The 13128-nt window shown below is 57.3% G+C and overlaps 1 protein-coding gene across 1 annotated transcript in view; it reads right to left on the minus strand.

Annotated features, from left to right (window-relative positions):
* LOC140264936 (beta-arrestin-1) overlaps positions 1-13128 on the minus strand; it is a 29905-nt gene that overhangs the window by 15974 nt on the left and 803 nt on the right. The window lies entirely within an intron of this gene.

The following is a 13128-nucleotide window of genomic DNA, read 5'->3' on the forward strand; positions in this document are numbered from 1 at the left end:
ATTCCCTATATCCCTATGTCCCCATATATCCCCATGTCCCTATATCCCAATGTCCCTATATCCCCATACACCCATATGCCAATGTCCCTATATCCCATACACCCATATCCCCATGTCCCTATATCCCTATGTCCCCCTATATCCCCATGTCCCTACATCCCAATATCCCTATATCCCAATGCCCCTATATCCCCATACACCCATATCCCCATGTCCCTATATCCCTATGTCCCCATGTCCCTATATCCCTATATCCCCCTATATCCCCATGTCCCTATATCCCAATGTTCCTATATCCCCATACACCCATATCCCCATGTCCCTATATCCCTATGTCCCCCTATATCTCCATGTCCCTATATCCCCCTATATCCCCACGTCCCTGTATCCCTATGTCCCTCTAACCCCACATCCCTACACCTCCATATCCCTATATCCCCACGGCCCTATAAACCTATATCCCCATAGCCCTATAACCCTATATCCCCACGGCCCTATAACCCTATATCCCCACGGCCCTATAACCCTATATCCCCACGGCCCTATAACCCTATATCCCCACGGCCCTATAACAGCAAGAAGAGAGAAATGTGGGGCTGACAGGGAATAGGGAATAGGGTACAGGAACCCCATACTATGGGTATAGGACCCCATACTATGGGTACAGGAACCCCATACAATGGGTATAGAACCCCATACTATGGGTGCAGAACCCCATAGCCTCACCCTATGGGTGCAGGAACCCCAAGAACCCCATACTAAGGATGCAGGAACCCCATACGATGGGCGCAGGACCCCACAGCCCCATACTATGGGTACAGGAACCCCATACTATGGGTGTGAAACCCTACAGCCCCACCCTATGGGTACAGAATCCCACACTATGGGTACAGAACCCCATACTATGGGTATAGAACCCAATACTAAGGATGCAGGAACCCCATACTAAGGATGGAGGAACCCCACAGCCCCACCCTATAGGTGCAGGAACCCCAAGAACCCCATACTATGATTGCAGAACCCCATAGCCCTACCCTATGGGTATAGGAACCCCAAGAACCCCATACTATGATTGCAGAACCCCATAGCCCTACCCTATGGGTATAGGAACCCCAAGAACCCCATACTATGATTGCAGAACCCCATAGCCCAACCCTATGGGTACAGGAACCCCAAGAACCCCATACTATGGGTGCAGGAACCCCATTAACCTCGTACTATGAATGCAGGAACCCCATACTATGGGTGCAGAACCCCATAGCCCCACCCTATGGGTGCAGGAACCCAAAGAACCCCATACTAAGGATGAAGGAACCCCATACAATGGGTGCAGGAACCCCATTAACCTCATACTATGGAGGCAGGAACCCCAAGAACCCCATACTAAGGGTACAGGAACCCCATACTACGGGTGTAGGAACCCCATAGCCTCACCCTATGGGTGGAGGAACCCCATTAATCTCATACTATGGAGGCAGGAACCCCAAGAACCCCATACTATGGTGCAGGAACCCCATTAACCTCATACTATGGATGCAGGAACCCTATACAATGGGTACAGAACCCCACAGCCTCACCCTATGGGTAGAGGAACCCCATTAACCTCATACTATGAATGCAGAACCCCATAGCCCCACCCTATGGGTACAGGAACCCTAAGAACCCCATACTAAGGGTACAGGAACCCCAAGAACCCCATACTATGGGTGCAAGAAGCCCAGGAACCCCATTAACCCCATAATAAGGGTGCAGGAACCCCATACTATGGGTGTAGGAACCCCACAGCCCCACCCTATGGGTGCAGGAACCCCAAGAACCCCATACTATGGGTGCAGGAACCCCATAGCACCACCCTATGGGTGCAGGAACCCCATTAACCCCATACTAAGGGTGCAGGAACCCCATTAACCTCATACTAAGGGTGTAGGAACCCCATACTATGGGTGTAGGAACCCCAAATCCCCACCCTATGGGTACAGGAACCCTAAGAACCCCATACTAAGGGTGCAGGAACCCCATACTATGGGTGTGAAACCCTACAGCTCCACCCTATGGGTACAGGAACCCCATTAACCTCATACTATGGAGGCAGGAACCCCAAGAACCCCATACTAAGGGTGAAGGAACCCCATACTATGGGTGCAGGAACCCCATTAACCCCATACAATGGGTGCAGGAATCCCAAGAACCCCATACTATGGATGCAGGAACCCTAGACAATGGGTGCAGAACCCATAGCCCCACCCTATGGGTGCAGGAACCCCATTAACCTCATACTATGGAGGCAGGAACCCCATTAACCCCATACAATGGGTGCAGGACCCCCAAGCTCCGTGTGCAGACCCCCATAGTGCTGCAGCCCCACCCCATAGAGCACAATGAGGGCACATAGGGCCGCCCCACAGCCCTGCCCCCACAGCACTGAGCTCTGTCCTCTATGGGGCCGCCCCATAACCCGCTTCCCCCCTCCACCCCCCCCACCCCACAGCGCAGGGAGAGGAAGCTCCGAGTCCTCCCCGCCCCCCCCGCGCCCTTCCTGGTGCTGACAGCTGCAGGAAGCAGCCACGGCCCCACACATTTCCCCTATAGGGCCGCAAAGCGCCCGGCCCCAAAACACGCCATTGCTGACTGCAGGTCTGGTCCACAACATGTCCCCTCTATGGGACCCTATAGCCCACAGTGCGTCCCTATTGCTCTGCCCACATTCCCATCCCCAATGTGTCCCTATAGCCCTATACCCATGACCCCAATGTGTCCCTATAGCCCTATACCCATGTGTCCCTATAGCCCTATATCCATGACCCCAATGTGTCCCTATAGGCCTATATCCATGACCCCAATGTGTCCCTATAGTCCCATCCCCAATGTGTCCCTATAGCCCTATCCCCATGACCCCAATGTGTCCCTATAGCCCTATCTGCATGACCCCAATGTGTCCCTATAGTCCCATCCCCAATGTGTCCCTATAGCCCTATCCCCATGACCCCAATGTGTCGCTATAGCCCTATACCCATGTGTCCCTATAGCCCTATACCCATGACCCCAATGTGTCCCTATAGCCATATAGCCATGTGTCCCTATAGCCCTATATCCATGACCCCAACGTGTCCCTATAGCCCCATCCCCAATGTGTCCCTATATCCCTATCCCCATGACCCCAATGTCCCTATAGCCCTATCCCCAATGTGTCCCTATAGCCCTATATCCATGACCCCAATGTGTCCCTATATCCCTATCCCCATGACCCCAATGTGTCCCTATATCCCTATCCCCATGACCCCAATGTCCCTATAGCCCTATCCCCAATGTGTCCCTATAGCCCTATATCCATGACCCCAATGTGTCCCTATAGCCCTATCCCCAATGTGTCCCTATAGCCCTATATCCATGACCCCAATGTGTCCCTATAGCCCTATACCCATGTGTCCCTATAGCCCTATCCCCATGACCCCAATGTGTCCCTATAGCCTATACCCATGTGTCCCTATAGCCCTATCCCCATGACCCCAATGTGTCGCTATAGCCCTATACCCATGTGTCCCTATAGCCCTATACCCATGACCCCAATGTGTCCCTATAGCCTATACCCATGTGTCCCTATAGGCCTATATCCATGACCCCAATGTGTCCCTATAGCCCTATACCCATGTGTCCCTATAGCCCTATATCCGTGACCCCAATGTGCCCCTATAGCCCTATACCCATGTGTCCCTATAGGCCTATATCCATGACCCCAATGTGTCCCTATAACCCTATACCCATGTGTCCCTATAGGCCTATATCCATGACCCCAATGCGTCCCTATAGCCCTATACCCATGTGTCCCTATAGGCCTATATCCATGACCCCAATGTGTCCCATAGCCCTATACCCATGTGTCCCTATATCCCTATCCCCATGTCCCCAATGTATCCCTATATCCCCATCCCCATGACCCCAATGTCCCTATAGTCCCATCCCCAATGCATCCCTATAGCCCTATGCCCATGTCCCCAATGTGTCCCTATATCCCCATCCCCCATGACCCCAATGCATCCCTATAGCCCTATCCCCATGACCCCAATGTGTCCCTATAGCCCTATCCCCGTGTCCCCAAAGCCCCATCCCCAATGTGTCCCTCTATCCCTATCCCCTGTCCCCAATGTGTCCCTATAGCCCCATCCCCATGCCCCCAATGTGTCCTTATAGCCCTATCCCCATGACTCCAATGTCCCTATAGCCCCATCCCCATGTCCCCAACGTGTCCCTATATCCTTATCCCCCAACCCAACTCCATGCCCCAATAAGGACCCAATGGGGATGTGAGAACCCCAATAGGGACGCGGGAGACAGGTGAAATGTCCATAGGCACACAGTGACCCCCATAGGGCCACAGCAACCCCCCATAGGGCCACAGGGACCCCCATAGGGACACCAGGACCCCCATAAAGGGACAGAGGAACCCCCCATAGAGACACAGCAACCCCCCATAGGGACTCAGGGACCCCCATAGGGACACCAGGACCCCCCATAGGAACATAGCAACACATCATAGGGACACAGGGACCCCCATATAGGGACACAGGGATCCCAATAGGACTATGGCAACACCTCATAGAGACACCAGGACCTCCCTTAGGGACTCAGGGACCCCCATAAGGCCACAGGGACCCGTAAGAGCAACACAGGGATCCCAATGGGGCCAAAACAACACCTAATAGGGACACAGGGATCCCCCCATAGGGACACAGGGACTCCCCATAGGGACACCAGGACCCCCCATAGGGCCACAGGAAACCCCCATAGGAACATGGCAACACCACATAGGGACATCAGGACCCCCATATAGGGCCACAGCAACACCCCATAGGGACACAGGGACCCCCATAGGGACACCAGGACCCCCCTATAGGGCCACAGGGACCTCCATAGGGACACAGGGACCCCCCATATAGGGACACAGAGACCCCCCATAGGCACACAGGGCCCCCCTATAGGGACACAGGGCCCCCCATAGGGCCACAGGGACCCCCCATAGGGCCACAGGGACCCCCCATAGGGCCACCAGAATACCTCATAGGGACACAGGGACCCCCATAGGAACATGGCAACACCTCATAGGCACACAAGGACCCCTCATAGGGACACTGGGACCCCACCATAGGGACACAGGAACCCCCATAGGGCCACAGGGACCCCAGTGGCAACATGGCAACCCCCCATAGGAACACAGGGACCCCCATAGGGACACCAGGACCCCCTATAGGGACACAGGGATCCCAATGGGGCCATGGCAACACATCATAGGGACACAAGGACCCCCATAGGGCCACAGCAACCCCCCATAGGGACACAGGACCTCCACAGGGAAACAAGGACCCCCCATAGGGACACAGGGACCCCAATGGCGACATGGCAACACATCATAGGGACACAGGGACCCCCATAGGGCCACAGCAACCCCCCATAGGGCCACAGGGACCCCCCTATAGGGACACAGGGATCCCAAAGGGGCCATGGCAGCACCTCATAGGGCCACAGGGACCCCCCATAGGGACATGGCAACACCTCATAGGGACACCAGAACCCCCGTATAGGGCCACAGGGATCCCCATAGGGACACAGTAACCCCCCATAGGGAAACAAGGACCCCCCATAGGGACACAGGGACCCCCCATAGGGACACAGGGATCCCAATGGGACCATGGCAACCCCCCATAGGAGCACAGGGACCCCTAAGAACACAGGGATCCCAATGGGGCCATGGCAACCCCCCATAGGAGCACAGGGACCCGCATATAGGGACACAGGGACCCCCATAGGAACATGGCAACACCTCATAGGCACACAGAGACCCCCCATAGGGCCACAGGGATCCCAATGGCGACATGGCAACACATCATAGGGACACAGGGACTCCCATAGGAACATGGCAACACATCATAAGGACACAAGGACCCCCCATAGGGAAACAAGGATCCCCCCATAGGGACACAGGGACCCCCATAGGGACATGGCAACGCCTCATAGGGACACTGGGACCCTACCATAGGGACACAGGAACCCCCATAGGGCCACAGGGACCCCAGTGGCAACATGGTAACCCCCCATAGGGACACAGGGACCCAACAGGCACACAGCGACCCCCATATAGGGACACAGGGACCCCCATAGGGCCACAGGACCCCAATATAGGGACACAGGAGCCCCCATAGGGACATGGCAACGCCTCATAGGGACACCAGGACCCTCCATAGAGACACAGGGACCCCCATAGGACCACAGAACCCCCCATAGGGACACAGGGACCCCAGTGGCGACACGGCAACACCTCATAGAGACACAGGGACCCCCATAGGGCCACAGCAACCCCCCATAGGGAAACAAGGACCCCATAGGGACATGGGAACACCTCATAGGGACACAAGGACCCCCCATAGGAACATGGCAACACATCATAGGCACACAGAGACCCCCCATAGGGCCACAGCAACACCCCATAGGGACACAGGGATCCCAATGGCGACATGGCAACCCCGCATAGGTACACAGGGACCCACCATAGGGACACAGGGACCCCCCATAGGGACATGGCAACGCCTCATAGGGACACCAGGACCCCCATAGGGACACAGGGACCCCCCCATAGGGACACAGGGACCCCCCCATAGGGACACAGGGATCCCAATGGGGCCATGGCAACACCTCATAGGGACACAAGGACCCCCGTATAGGGCCACAGGGACCCCCCATAGAAACATAGCAACACATCATAGGGACACAGGGAACCCCAAAGAAAAATGGCAACACATCATAGGGCCCTAGGGACCCACACACCATAGGGCCACAGCAACCCACCATAGGGCCCTAGGGACCCCAATGGCGACATGGCAACACCTCATAGGCACACAAGGACCCCCATAGGGAAACAAGGACCCCCCATAAGCACACAGGGACCCCCATAGGGACACAGGGACCCCCCATAAGGACACAGGGACCCCAATGGCGACACAGCAACCCCCATAGGGACACAGGGACCCCCATAGGGACATGGCAACGCCTCATAGGCACACAGTAACCCCCCATAGGGACACAGTAACCTCCCCATAGGGACACAGGGACCCCTAAGAGGAACACAGGGATCCCAATGGGGCCATGGCAACACATCATAGGGACACAGGGACCCCCATAGGGCCACAGCAACCCCCCATAGGGAAACAAGGACCCCATAGGGGCATGGCAACACCTCATAGGGAAACAGGGACCCCCATAGGAACATGGCAACACCTCATAGGCACACAAGGACCCCCCATAGGCACACAGGGACCCCCATAGGGACACAGGGACCCCCATAGGGACACAGGGACCCTCTATAGGGACACAGGGACCCCCATAGGGACATGGCAACACATCATAGGGACACAGGGTCCCCCATAGGGCCACAGGACCCCCCCATAGGAACATGGCAACACCTCATAGGCACACAAGGACCCCCATAGGGACACAGGGACCCCCCCATAGGGCCACAGGGACCCCCCCATAGGGACACAGGGATCCCAATGGGGCCATGGCAACACCTCATAGGGACACAAGGACCCCCGTATAGGGCCACAGGGACCCCCCATAGAAACATAGCAACACATCATAGGGACACAGGGAACCCCATAGGAAAATGGCAACACATCATAGGGACCCCTGGACCCCTCATAGGGAAACAAGGACCCCCCCATAGGGCCACAGCAACCCCCCATAGGGACACAGGACCTCCATAGGGACACAGGACCCCCCCATAGGGACACAGTAACCCCCCATAGGGACATGGCAACACCTCATAGGGACAGAAGGACCCTCCATAGGGAAACAAGGACCCCACATAGGGACACAAGGACCCCACATAGGGACACAGGAATCCCAATGGCGACATGGCAACACATCATAGGGACACCAGGACCCCCCATAGGAACACAGGGACCCCCATAGGGACACAGGGATCCCAATGGCGACATGGCAACACCTCATAGAGACACAGGGACCCCCATAGGGCCACAGCAACCCCCCATAGGAACATGGCAACACCTCATAGGCACACAAGGACCCCCCATAGGGACACAGGGACCCCTATAGGGACACAGGGATCCCAATGGCGATATGGCAACACCTCATAGGGACACAGGGACCCCCCTATAGGGACACAGGGACCCCCCATACGAACATAGCAACACATCATAGAGACACCAGGACACCCCATAGGGACACAGGGACCCCCTATAGGGCCTGAGGGACCCCCATAGGGACACAGTAACCCCCCATAGGGACACAGCAACCCCCCATAGGGACACAGCAACCCCCCATAGGGACTCAGGGACCCTCTATAGGGACACAGGGACCCCTAAGAGCAACACAGGGATCCCAATGGCGACATGGCAACACCTCATAGGTACACAGTAACCCCCCATAGGGCCACAGCAACCCCCTATAGGAACATGGCAACACCTCATAGGCACACAAGGACCCCCCATAGGCACACAGGGACCCCACAGGGACTCAGGGACCCGCCATAGGGCCACAGCAACCCCCCATAGGAACATGGCAACACCTCATAGAGACACACGGACCCCCATAGGGCCACAGGGACCCCCCATAGGCAGACAGGGACCCCCCATAGGGACACTGGACTCCCCTATAGGGAGACAGAACCCCCCATAGGGACACAGGGACCCCCCCATAGGATCACAGGGACCCCATAGAGCAACACAGGGATCTCAATGGCGACATGGCAACACATCATAGGGACACAGGGACCCCCATAGGGCCACAGCAACCCCCCACAGGGACACAGTAACCCCCCATAGGGCCACAGCAACACCCCATAGGGACACAGGGATCCCAATGGCGACATGGCAACACCTCATAGAGACACAGGGACCCCCATAGGGACACAGGGACCCCACATAGGAACATGGCAACACATCATAGGCACACAAGGACCCCCATATAGGGCCACAGGGCCCCCCATAGGGACACAGGGATCCCAGTGGGGCCATGGCAACACCTCATAGGGACAGAAGGACCCCCCATAGGGAAACAAGGGCCCCACATAGGGACACAAGGACCCCCATAGGGACATGGCAACCCCACATAGGAACACAGGGACCCCCATAGGGACACCAGGACCCCCTATAGGGACACAGGGATCCCAATGGCGACATGGCAACCCCCCATAGGAACACAGGGACCCCCATAGGGCCACAGCAACCCCCCATAGGGACTCAGGGACCCCCATAGAGACACAGGGACCCCCCATAAGCACACAGGGACCCCCATGGGGACACAGGGACCCCCCATAGGGACATGGCAACACATCATAGGGACACAAGGACCCCCCATAGGGACACAGGAACCCCCCATAGGGACACAGGAACCCCAATGGCGACATGGCAACACCTCATAGGAACACAGGGACATACAACAGGCACACAGGGACCCCCATAGGGACACAAGGACCCCCATAGGGCCACCAAGTCCCCCCTATAGGGACACAGAGCTCCTCATAGGGACACAGGGATCCCAATGGCGACATGGCAACACCTCATAGAGACACAGGGACCCCCATATAGGGACACCAGGACACCCATAGGGACCATAGGGACACCCCCCATAGGAACATGGCAACACCTCATAGGGCCACAGGACCCTCCATAGGGATTCCCCTAGGGACACCAGGACCCCCCTATAGGGACACAGGGATCCCAATGGTGACATGGCAACACATCATAGGGACACAAGGACCCCCATAGGGACACAGCAACCCCCCATAGGGCCCCAGGGACCCCAATGGCGACATGGCAACACCTCATAGCGACAGAAGGAGCCTCCATAGGGAAACAAGGACCCCCCATAAGCACACAGGGACCCCCATAGGGACACAGGGACCCCCCATAGGGACACAGGGACCCCCCATAGGGACACAGGTATCCCAATGGCGACATGGCAACACCTCATAGAGACACCAGGACCCCCATTGGGACACAGCAACCCCCCATAGGGCCACAGGGAGCCCCCAATAGGGACATGGCAACACATCATAGGGCCACAGGGACATACAACAGGCACACAGGGACCCCCATAGGGACACAAGGATCCCAATGGCGACACGGCAACACCTCATAGAGACACAGGGACCCCCATAGGAACATGGCAACAGATCATAGGCACACAAGGACCCCCCATAGGCACACAGGAACCCCCATAGGGACACAGGGACCCCCCTATAGGGACACAGGGACCCCCCCAGAGGAACATGGCAACACATCATAGGGACACCAGGACCCCCCCATAGGCACACAGGGCCCCCCTATAGGGACAGAGGACTCCCCATAGGGTCATAGGGACCCCCATAGGGCCACCAAGTCCCCCCTGTAGGGACACAGAGCTCCTCATAGGGACACAGGGATCCCAATGGGGCCATGGCAACACATCATAGGGACACAGGGACCCCCATATAGGGACACAGGAACCCCCCATAGGGACATGGCAACACATCATAGGGAAACAGGGACCCCCATAGGAACATGGCAACACCTCATAGGCACACAAGGACCCCCCATAGGGACACAGGGACCCCCCATAGGGACACAGCAACCCCCCATAGGGACTCAGGGACCCTCTATAGGGACACAGCGACCCCCCGTAGGGACTCAGGGACCCTCCATAGGAACATGGCAACACCTCATAGGGATACAGGACCGCCCCCATAGGCACACAGGGACCCCCATAGGGCCACAGAAATCCCCCATAGGGACACAGGGACCCCCCATAAGGACACAGGGACCCCAATGGCGACATGGCAACCCCCCCATAGGAACACAGGGACCCCCATAGGGCCACAGCAATCCCCCATAGGAACACAGGGACCCCCCATAGGGACATGGCAACGCCTCATAGGGACACCAGGACACCCCATAGGGCCACAGCAACCCCCCATAGGGACACAGGGACCCCCTATAGGAACATGGCAACACATCATAGGGACCCCTGGACCCCTCATAGGGAAACAAGAACCCCCCCATAGGGACACATGGACCCCCCTACAGGGACACAGGGACCCCCATAGGGCCACAGGGACCCCAATGGCCACATGGCAACACCTCATAGGGCCACAGGGACATACAACAGGCACACAGGGACCCCCATAGGCAGACAGGACCCCCCTATAGAGACACAGGGACCCCCATAGGGACACAGGGGTCCCCCATAGGGATATGGCAACATCTCATAGGGACACAGGGACACCCCATAGGGCCCCAGGGACCCCAATGGCGACATGGCAACACCTCATAGAGACACACGGACCCCCATAGGGACACAGCAACCCCCCATAGGGACATGGCAACGCCTCATAGGGACACAAGGACCCCCATATGGACACAGGGACCCCCATAGGACCACAGAACCCCCCATAGAGACACAGGGATCCCAATGGCGACATGGCAACACCTCATAGAGACACAGGGACCCCCATAGGGACTCAGGGACCCTCCATAGGGACATGGCAACACCTCATAGGGACAGAAGGACCCTCCATAGGGAAACAAGGACCCAACATAGGGACAAAGGGACCCCCATAGGAACATGGCAACCCCCCATAGGAACACAGGGACCCCCCTATAGGGACACAGGGATCCCAATGGCGACATGGCAACACCTCATAGAGACACAGGGACCCCCATAGGGACACAGCAACCCCCCGTAGGCACACAGGAACACCCCATAGGAACATGGCAACACATCATAGGGATACAGGACTGCCCCCATAGGCACACAGGGACCCCCCATAAGGACACAGGGACCCCAATGGCGACATGGCAACCCCCCATAGGAACACAGGGACCCCCATAGGGCCACAGCAATCCCCCATAGGGACACAGGGACCCCCCATAGGGACATGGCAACGCCTCATAGGGACCCCAGAACCCCCCATAGGGACACAGGGACCCCCATAGGGCCACAGCAACCCCCCATAGGGAAACAAGGACCCCATAGGGGCATGGCAACACCTCATAGGGAAACAGGGACCCCCATAGGAACATGGCAACACCTCATAGGCACACAAGGACCCCCCATAGGGACACAGGGACCCCCCATAGGGACACAGCAACCCCCCATAGGGACTCAGGGACCCTCTATAGGGACACAGCGACCCCCCGTAGGGACTCAGGGACCCTCCATAGGAACATGGCAACACCTCATAGGGATACAGGACCGCCCCCATAGGCACACAGGGACCCCCATAGGGCCACAGAAATCCCCCATAAGGACACAGGGACCCCAATGGCGACATGGCAACCCCCCCATAGGAACACAGGGACCCCCATAGGGCCACAGCAATCCCCCATAGGAACACAGGGACCCCCCATAGGAACATGGCAACTCCTCATAGGGACACCAGGACACCCCATAGGGCCACAGCAACCCCCCATAGGGACACAGGGACCCCCTATAGGAACATGGCAACACCTCATAGGGACCCCTGGACCCCTCATAGGGAAACAAGGATCCCCCCATAGGGACACAGGGACCCCAATGGCGACATGGCAACACCTCATAGGGCCACGGGGACATACAACAGGCACACAGGGACCCCCATATAGGGACACAGGGACCTCCCATAGGCAGACAGGGACCCCCATAGGAACATGGCAACACATCATAGGGACACAAGGACCCCCCATAGGGACACAGGGACCCCACATAGGGACACAGGGATCCCAATGGCAATATGGCAACACCTCATAGGGACACCAGAACCCCCATATAGGACCACAGGGACCTCCATAGGGACACAGGGCGCCCCTATAGGGACACAGCAACCCCCCATAGGAACATGGCAACACCTCATAGAGACACACGGACCCCCATAGGGCCACAGGGACCCCCCATAGGCAGACAGGGACCCCCATAGGGACACTGGACTCCCCTATAGGGAGACAGAACCCCCCATAGGGACACAGGGATCCCAATGGCGACATGGCAACACCTCATAGAGACACAGGGACCCCCATAGGGACACAGGGACCCCCCCATAGGATCACAGGGACCCCTAAGAGCAACACAGGGATCCCAATGGGGCTATGGCAACACATCATAGGG

The sequence above is a fragment of the Excalfactoria chinensis genome, unplaced genomic scaffold (genome assembly GCF_039878825.1).
Source record: "Excalfactoria chinensis isolate bCotChi1 unplaced genomic scaffold, bCotChi1.hap2 Scaffold_351, whole genome shotgun sequence".
Lineage (NCBI taxonomy): Eukaryota > Metazoa > Chordata > Aves > Galliformes > Phasianidae > Excalfactoria > Excalfactoria chinensis.